At 52.3% G+C, this 8,831-nt stretch overlaps 1 protein-coding gene across 3 annotated transcripts in view; it reads right to left on the bottom strand.

The window, feature by feature from the left end:
• Nucleotides 1-8,831, bottom strand: part of Ctbp2 (C-terminal binding protein 2) — a 115,404-nt gene that overhangs the window by 89,599 nt on the left and 16,974 nt on the right. The window lies entirely within an intron of this gene.

The following is an 8,831-nucleotide window of genomic DNA, read 5'->3' as shown; positions in this document are numbered from 1 at the left end:
GGCGGGTCTTTTGAAATGACGTTTTCATCTGGGATAGAATAAGCCCATATGAACAATTCTGTCAGTTGTTATCAGGATGGATCCCAAAGCTGAATAATTTCACTCGGACAGAAACGTGCCATCTCTCTTCCACCCTGGGAGCTTTGGGGACCACCAGGCCTCATGCCTGTGGGGTCCAGTGAGCAGAAACGAACACAGGAGGAACTGAATTCTGAGTGTCTGGGCAGGGATTTTGGTGGCGTTTTTGTTTTTGGGCAGGGATTAAAGTTTGCTTCCAAAAGAAGCATACATGAAATGAAGGCAGGAAAGACTTTCACAGGTATGATTAAAAGTCAAAGACTGAACATTAAGACTTGCAAATCCCACGGCAGCAAGGAACAATTGCCAACATTGCATAGCCCCGAGTTCAAGACACAAAAACCAAGGCAGCTCCTAAGACCAACTCAACAGCCGACCCCACCAGCAGTCACCACACCGGCTCACGATGGGGGAGACAGGTTTGGATGAACGTAGCGCAGGTGGAACCCTGGGTCAGCTCCCAAGTGCACCCAGGCCAAGCCAAGCCCACCTGACACCTTTTCAGCAGAGGTCAGCAAGGCACAAGAAAATCATCAACCACCCGGGTGAGGACGGCAGGCCCCTCCCTCTTGCTTCCTGGCCCCCTCCCCCTAGCGAAAGGCGGGCATGCATGGCATGGTTCTAGCTAGCTCCGAGCTTGGAGCTGACCAGAAAACTTCCAGCAGGGGACCGCAATCCTACTGGTCCCATCATCTGCCGAAGACCACTGCGGGGAGGTCCCCGCACCCCAGTGCTCCGGGGTGCCCCGCTTGAGCGCATGCAGGAAGTCCACCAATAAAGCATCGCTTCTGCATGGGTTCAAAGACGGGAACCAACCTGAGACCGGGACTGGGCCAAAGGTGGGTGTCATTCCTACTGGCTCCAGCCGAACCCCCAGTGGGCAGCTCCCCACCCCCACCCCCGTCCTATTCCCTCAGTAAACCCAGTGGTCCCAGCAGCCAAGCACCCGGGTCTGGATCCTCAAACCTTTCCCACTAATAAGCAACCGTGACAGCAACACAGTCAGATGGCCCCGGGGTACCCCACTAACTCACTCACTCCCCCAGCTAGGAGAGGCATTTCCTTGGTGCAGTAATAATGACTAAGCACCTGGCAGAAACCAAGTCCCTAGCACCCTCATCATCTCCCTCTTCCCTCAAAAAAGACCAACGGCTGTTAAGACTCCTAGCGGCTTCTGCCGTGTCCTTTATCGCTGCCCGCCCCCAACCTTCCTCCCACCTCCAGCCCCCCCTCACCACACTCAACCTTTAGAAGCCGAATCCCACCCAGGGGCTCCACGGAGGCAGGGTTGGGGCTGGGCTTGTTCTAGGAAAACGTAGGACCCTCCTCCCCACATATCCTCATCTCATGCCTTTCTGGGGCTCACACAAGGTCCGCCAGGGCCGAGGCCAGGGTTCAGCACTAGGTTTCCTAGGCAACAGTGGCTCTCTCCTTGAAGCTACCCAGTGACTAAGGAAAGGTTGTGGGTCCCCCCAGGCTTTCTTCACAGGGGCAGGGGACCCCCTGGTTTTCCTTACCTCTGGGGGTAAGGGTCAGGCCCAGGCTGGGTAATGCAGCAAACCTTCCACCCCAACCCCACAGCCACCGCATCCTATAATGCTAACTCCATTCCGGCTACTAGTGTGTTTATTTGGGAAGCGCTGGCACCTGTAGAGAGATCAAGCTACCTCGTCAGTGTGCTGGCTCACTGCGCAGTACCGCGCTCCCACAAGCCCGCTGTCCCTCAGGTGTGTTGGAGGAGCTGGGCCTCCCAGATCTGTTCTCCGCCTGGGGGCAGGAAGCCAGGGCTTTCTGCATTCTCTGGGCCCGTGCCTTCCGGCCTCAGGTGAAAGGGGAGAGTGGCTTCAGCTGAGGGCCGCAGGCTGGACAGGGGCCCTCCATCTGGTTGTCCACTAGAACAATCACCTGGAGCTTCTTAAACCACCCGCGGCAGGTTCCATCCTAGACCACTGACTCAACCTGTGGGGGGTGGGGCAGGGCTCAGGCCTTCTCCAAAGCTCCCAGGTGATGCTCAGGTCTGGACAGTGGTTAAGAATGGGGGCTGGGGGGGGGGGATGGAGTGAGTGCCAGGTCAGGCAGGGAGGTGTAACCTGGCACCCTTGTGAAAGACCTTCCTGACCAAAAGGTGTACTGAGTGCGACACCCCTGGGACTCCCTCATGTCCCGCCGTTTATCTACTGGCCCTCTGCCTGATAGTAGGGTGGTCAGTCCCTTTGGGGGGCAGGACTTGGTCTGGCCGGCACTGTACTGCCCAGCTGTGTGGGCCCATTTCCCATGTCTGATGAGCCATTAGCCCCAGCTGAGGAAAGAATGCTCTTCTTTTGTGCGCTGAACAGATGCCCACGGAGACCATTCTCACAAGAGTTCGGCTCTTCACGCCTTCCCAGCCTCCCACAGCAAACTCCTGCAGGGAATGCAATTCACTTCACCTGCACCCATGTACTTGGTTGGGCCTAGCAGTCTGTTACAGGACACCACCCAGAACACTGCTAATCCCCGCCCAGAAGCTCTGAGAGTCCAGGACATGTAAGGGCAAAGACAGAGCACACATCCTCCCAGCGGGGAACAGGAAGCTTTCCCGAGGCTGTGGCTCATGGCCTTCAAACAGCCAGCAGATTTCAAATGGGCTCTGGGTCAAATCTTATCACTGACATCACCACCAAGAAAGGAATGGCTTAATACAGTGACTTGTATTCTTGCTTGTTCTTTTCCCTAAAAATATCATTGCCCACATGTGTCTCCACACACGCGGGTCCCTGAAATCACAATTCACCAAGATATCAGAAGTACCAACAAGGTGAAAGAAAAGGGGCGTGATCCAGGTACCAGTGGCTCATGCCTGTAATCTTAGCTACTCAGGACAGTGAAATCTGAGCATCCTAATTCCCCAGCCCAGGCAAGAGATTCCACGAGACTCTTCATTTAACCAGTTCACAGCCTGAAGTGGAAGTATAGCTCAAGTGGAAAAGTGTCAGCCCTGAGTGGAAAAGGCCACGGGACAGTGGCTCGGCCCCAGTAGACAGTGGGGAGGGAAAGAGAATGAAGAAACCACAGAAGCCGCATGTAGGAAATGTGCATAGTTTGCTCAGAAAGGTTTATCTTAGGATTGTCACTGGAGACAGAGCAAACCTGGAGCCGGGCAGGGCAGAGCTCCAGAAGCTCCCCAGCTTCATTTCCAAGGGGTGTGCCAGGCCTTGCTAGCTGGGGCTCAAAGTCCGCCCGAGGCCCCGGGCCTCTTGTCCCTGTCACCCTCTCCCACCCCACACCAGCTGCAGCCAGTTCTCTTCAAGGATGGTGAGCAAGACACACACACACACACACACACACACACACGCACAGTCAGACTGTTATCATTTAAATGCACAGTGTTCTTGAGCCAAAACACAAAACCAAAAGACTTTCCAGATGCTTTCCAAATTCCTGAAACATACTGTGTGGGAAAAAAAAAAATGAAGCCCATTTCCTCTTATTTTTAAATCTTACATTGGCTGTGTTTATAATAAAATAGAATTGCTTATTTATTTGCTTACCTTACTTGGAAAGACAATAAATTGGAAAGGTTTCATAAATCTCACAGGGAATTCCTTTAAACAAGGGGACTGTCAGCAAAAAATCTGTAAATAACCTCCTGGCAGCCCTGAGCAGTCACCTCCACTGCACATTCTTGTTCCTTCCTGCTTTTGTGCTAATCTTCCAGCAAACAAATCAAATCAAACACCAAAATGTTTTTATTCTTATGGCGGTGAGATTCAGAAAACATCCGGAGTTGCACTGGGGCCGGGAGAAGGCTGGATGCAGACCCGCCCAGGACACTGAACCAAGAAGAACCGCCTCTGCACCCCAAAACTCTGGGCAAAAATACCTCAGGAAACCAAGTCCAGGACAGGCTTCTTCAGGCCTCCTGCCACACAGAGGCCACTGGCAATGACAGGAGCCTCCCCTCCATTCCCTTGACATCCTATTGTCTCTGGTTCTGGTCAAGCTGGCTCCTCTCGCTTCCAGAACACCCGTGAGAACCTGGGCCTCGTGCGGCAACAAGGGGGCTGTTCCATGGGACTGGTGACAATGACCTTCACAGCCAGAACTCAGAAAAGATGGACAGTCTCACACCGAGGTTTCAAGGACTGTGCTAAAAATAAGTTTAAACCGAGAGGCAGGAGGCGCGTGGATAATCAAACCTGCAAGACTAGAAAAAGCTGCTGTAATCAATTTACATATCAGGAAAGGGATAATTACCATAACCAAAGAGAAAATTTCTCCAAGCCAAAAGGTTAAAAAAATAAATAAATAAAATAAAATAAAAGACAGGCTGGGAATATGGCCTAGTGGCAAGAGTCCTTGCCTCCTACACATGAAGCTCTCGGTTCGATTCCCCAGCACCACATATATGGAGAACGGCCAGAAGGGGCGCTGTGGCTCAGGTGGCAGAGTGCTAGCCTTGAGCGGGAAGAAGCCAGGGACGGTGCTCAGGCCCTGAGACCAAGGCCCAGGACTGGCCAAAAAAAAAAAAAAAAAAAAAAAAAAAGATAATCCAGACATCTTATCATTATCAATGAAAAAAATGAACCTATGTATTTTCTGCTCGGCCTAACCTCTAGAACAGTATAAAGAATTGTTTCACATCTTCACCCCTCGTGATCTTGACTCGGGTGGGGGAAGCCACAAGGAAGGTGGCAGGCATCTATGCACTTGGCTGATGGCTTTTGATTTCTGACCCACTGAGGTACCCACACCTGGCAGATGACTACACTTCCAAGTCCACCGAGCTGTTGGCGTTTCCAGCCTATGAAGAGGTGTACAGCCACGAATACTCTTGCAGCTTGACTACTTCTAATCTGAAAACCCAAAGTGCTTTGGAAATCCCAGTCTTCTGAATGCTGGCATGACAGCACAAGGAGAAAACTCCACGTCATGAACTTAGTGTTGGCAGCAAAATGCCTGTAATCCTCATTACTCAAGAAGGTGAAAGCGGAGGAGGAGGGGCGGGGGGGGGGGGAGACACTGAGGTTCAAAGCTAGTTCAAGCAGGAAAATCCAAGACACTCCCATCTCCAAAATAACCAGCAAAAAAAAGAAGGGCTGAGGGCGTGGCCCCAGTGTTGTGGTCTGTCAGCCAAGCCAGTAAGCGGGAGGCCCTTAGCTCCAACACCTTTATTGCTCCCTCAAAAAAAAAGTCTTGGACTGGGGATATGGCCTAGTGGTAGAGAGTGCTTGCCTCACATACATGAAGAAGCCCTAGGTTCGATTCCTCAGCACCCCATATATACAAAAAGCCAGAAGTGGTAGCCTTGAGCAAAAAGAAGCCAGGGACAGTGCTCAAGGCCCTGAGTTCAAGCCTCAGGACTGGCAAAAAAAAAAAAAGTCTATGAAACCACTTCAGGTAATGCATTTACTTAAACTTATTTCAGATCTGGGTTCTTCCATCACCAACACCTCATTAAGTAGGTGAAGATAGAAGTCGTTGCTACTGTATCTAATATCCTTAGATGACGTGGCGCAAGCCTTTCTGAAAAGGTTCCTTTCGGGGGTTTAATCACTTTACACCAGACAGTCTTTTGTTTTTCCACCGGAAGCTTTTGGCCTAGGCCAGCAGAGCCTGACCGCAGTAGCCACAAGGTCACCTTAGCCAAGTACAACTGGGTAGCCGTCACTCCCTTCCCTCTAAGAAGTCAGCCGGGATTTTAGGATCCACCCAAAGCTGGTGTTCCGGAGTGGAGCCCAAGGAGGGAGCTGGGAGCATGGCGAGCCTTGCAGGCAATGACACCACCAGGCCCACGGCTTCTGGGCCCTGAGCCCTTCTAGAAGTGCACAGGTGGTTGACAAGGCCCCATGAGGGACTGGCTCTTATTGCTGGGAATACGTTAGTGGGGTAAAGTCAATATAAAGAAACCCCACACGTCCACATGTACCCACAAAGCCACCATCGTCAAGGTAACAGACACATCCACCAGCTACAGAAGCTCCTTGTGCTGCCCGTGTTCAAGTAAAACTCAAAACCATCCCAGCAATCAATCCCAGCATTTTGGCAGCAACTTTTGCTGACCAAGGATGGAGGCAGGAATGGCTCGGATGGTTGATGGTCCCCCCGCGGGGACCTTGAACTTTTGCTCAGGGCCTAACACTTCACTTACATCCAACAGCCTTTAGGACCTGCTGCAGAGCTCACCCCTCAGCTACTAACCCAGGCTGGCTTAGAAGGGGAAGTGCCCCACCCCAAATCCTGTCCATACAGGTCCGTGTCTTCTACCCTCCTGGCATGGCCGCTTACACGTGACTACACCCCCCCACCCCCACCCCCAAAGCAGCCAAGGACGCAGACACTGATTTCAGGCTGGGAGTCAAGGTCACTTTTGCTCTGCATTAACAAGACATCAATGAGTTTCTCTCCCGTGGCGATGGCATGGGGCCACAGGCAGAGGTGGCCAGTAAGTTCTCACCTCAACTACCCAGGGTGCCACTGGCACGCAGAAGGAGGGGAAGCAATCACGACCCCCTAAAGGAAAGTTCTGGCAACAGCCAAAAAAAAAAAAAAAAAGAGTAGACTGACAGTCATTCCCAATGAACACCTGAGACGTCCCAAAGACATTTCATAAAGTTTCCCCCTAACAGAATAGAAATAAAAAGCACTAAAAACTGCAAAGAAAGAGCTGCAACAGGCAAGAGTGTGGCGGCGGCTGGCCCAGTGCCTCCCGTGCCGGGCTCCTAGGGGAACCTCAAACACCTCCTCCTCAGAGTGGATCCGGAACGATCTGGTAGGTGAGAACTGGCGGTGGGAGCCCAAGACTGGACTCCAGGGGGAGGGGGGCTCCCCAGGCCACTGGCCGCTTGATCTTCCCATGCTGGAAGTTCTCTGGCTGCTCCGGATTTTCCATAAACCACTGTTTCTTGATCAGGAAGGGCGCTAGCCTGACGGGCCTCTATCTTTAGGAAATAAATGAGCCAGGAAATGGAAACAGGCGAGGTTTTTCTTTTTTTGTGTGTTGTTTGCTCGTTTAATCTGTCTTTGGGGGAGAGCACAGAAATGGAGAGACAAGGGGTGAGCAAAACGCAGCCATGGTATTCACTGGACACTATGTTGAAAATGTACTATAGAACTTGTGGGCAGCAACAAGAGGGCAAACCTGGGTGAAAGGAAGGAGTGACGAGTATCCAAAAAGAAATGTACTCATTGCCCGACTTAGGAAATGGCAGCCACTCCGTACAGCACTTCTATGAGCAACTTAAAATTCTAATGAAAAGAAAATAAATGGGACAAAAGCCACCCAACCCCCAGCAGCCCAAAAGCAGGAAGAGCAATGCCAGCCAACTGCTGATTGCTCCCCTCTCTCCAAAGCCATTTCCCTCACAGGGACGCAGCCTGCGCCTGCTGGGTCACTTGAAGTCCTTCCGAGCCTCAAGCCAGTTGGCCATGGCAGAGGCAACAGGCACCTGTTCTCTGGCCCTTTCCAAGAGCGACTGGTAGGCTATTGTGGGGAGAAGGAGAGCAAGCAGCTGTTGTGTGCCCATGCCCAGGGACGGTGGCCTTAAATGCACTGAGACAGTCAAGCGTTGGCCCCTTACTTTTCACTCTTTGAGATGGGATGGGATGCGGGGGGGGGGGGGGGGGGGGGGGAGACGCCTTCAGGGAAGGCAAGACAAGACGGCAGTAACCAGCCTGTGATCTAGCCTGTCACACCTGGGCCAAGGTTCTTAAGTTTCAAGCATCCCAGGGAGGCCACCCCAGCAAGGCCACCTGCTGTGACCAGAATGTACCGTGGACGTGTGTGATCCGATGTTACAAATGTCTCACCCACCAACCTTCCCCTGGAAGAGCTGGCTTTTTTCTACCACCAAGGATTGATTTGCTCAATGGTAGCCCGGGGGTAGAGTCAAGGGAGGAGGCACAGAGCATCAGGGAACTTTCCTTGGATTTGGGACTGTTCTACAACAAGGTGGTGGTTTACCTGGGTTTGAAAAATGAGTGTACAGAGTCCAAGTTAGAAGGGTGAGATTTATTGTCTGTTTTCCATATAAAACTTTAAGGAGGTGGTCTCTTCCCTCAAAAGAAAAAAGAACAAGTGACTTCCCAATGCAGCAAACTATGAAGTCCCAGGCGTTCTTTCCAGCTAGAGGCAGATTGGCCTTGCGCCCACCTACCCCAGGCTTCCTGGAAATCAACACACAGAAGGAGCAGGCATTCTAATAATTCACTCAAGTCTCCCCTGAAACGCAGTTCACTGTAGTTCAGTAGCTAGGAATGAGACAGGAATTCCCCCCAAGCACCTTCCCATAATTGCTCTTAAGCTGGGTTGTGGCCACCACCGTGAGCCCATCTCTGGGCCTCTCTCTGTTATCAAGCAGGAGGAAGCAGGCTGAAACCGCCCTGCGGGGTCTGCGTGACTACCCTGCCCTATCACCACCACCCTTGTGCCACTCAAGAATCAACTGTGCTCTGGGGCAAACCAGCAGCACTTCCAGGAACCCCAAGGGCCAAACTCTGCCAAGCCACTCCTCGCCCGATGGTGCAGAAGCCAGGGGACACCTCCATGTGGAGAACCCAAGGACCCAGCATCCAAGTGTCCTGCCGGTTCCTTGGATCCCAAAGGTGTGCTGCCACCCGTAGAGGTCTTCTGTGGGGGCCAGCAGAGGGCAATAATAACTCTGACAAAAAAATAGCTCTCAGCCCTACTCTCCGCCGTAACAAGTGGGTTCGTGCCCAGGTGGTCCAGTGAGCCAGAAGCTCAGGCTTCATCATCAGGGAGGTGCTTCAGGCCT

The sequence above is a fragment of the Perognathus longimembris genome, chromosome 2 (assembly GCF_023159225.1).
Source record: "Perognathus longimembris pacificus isolate PPM17 chromosome 2, ASM2315922v1, whole genome shotgun sequence".
Lineage (NCBI taxonomy): Eukaryota > Metazoa > Chordata > Mammalia > Rodentia > Heteromyidae > Perognathus > Perognathus longimembris.
This window is presented reverse-complemented; position numbering and strand designations above follow the sequence as displayed.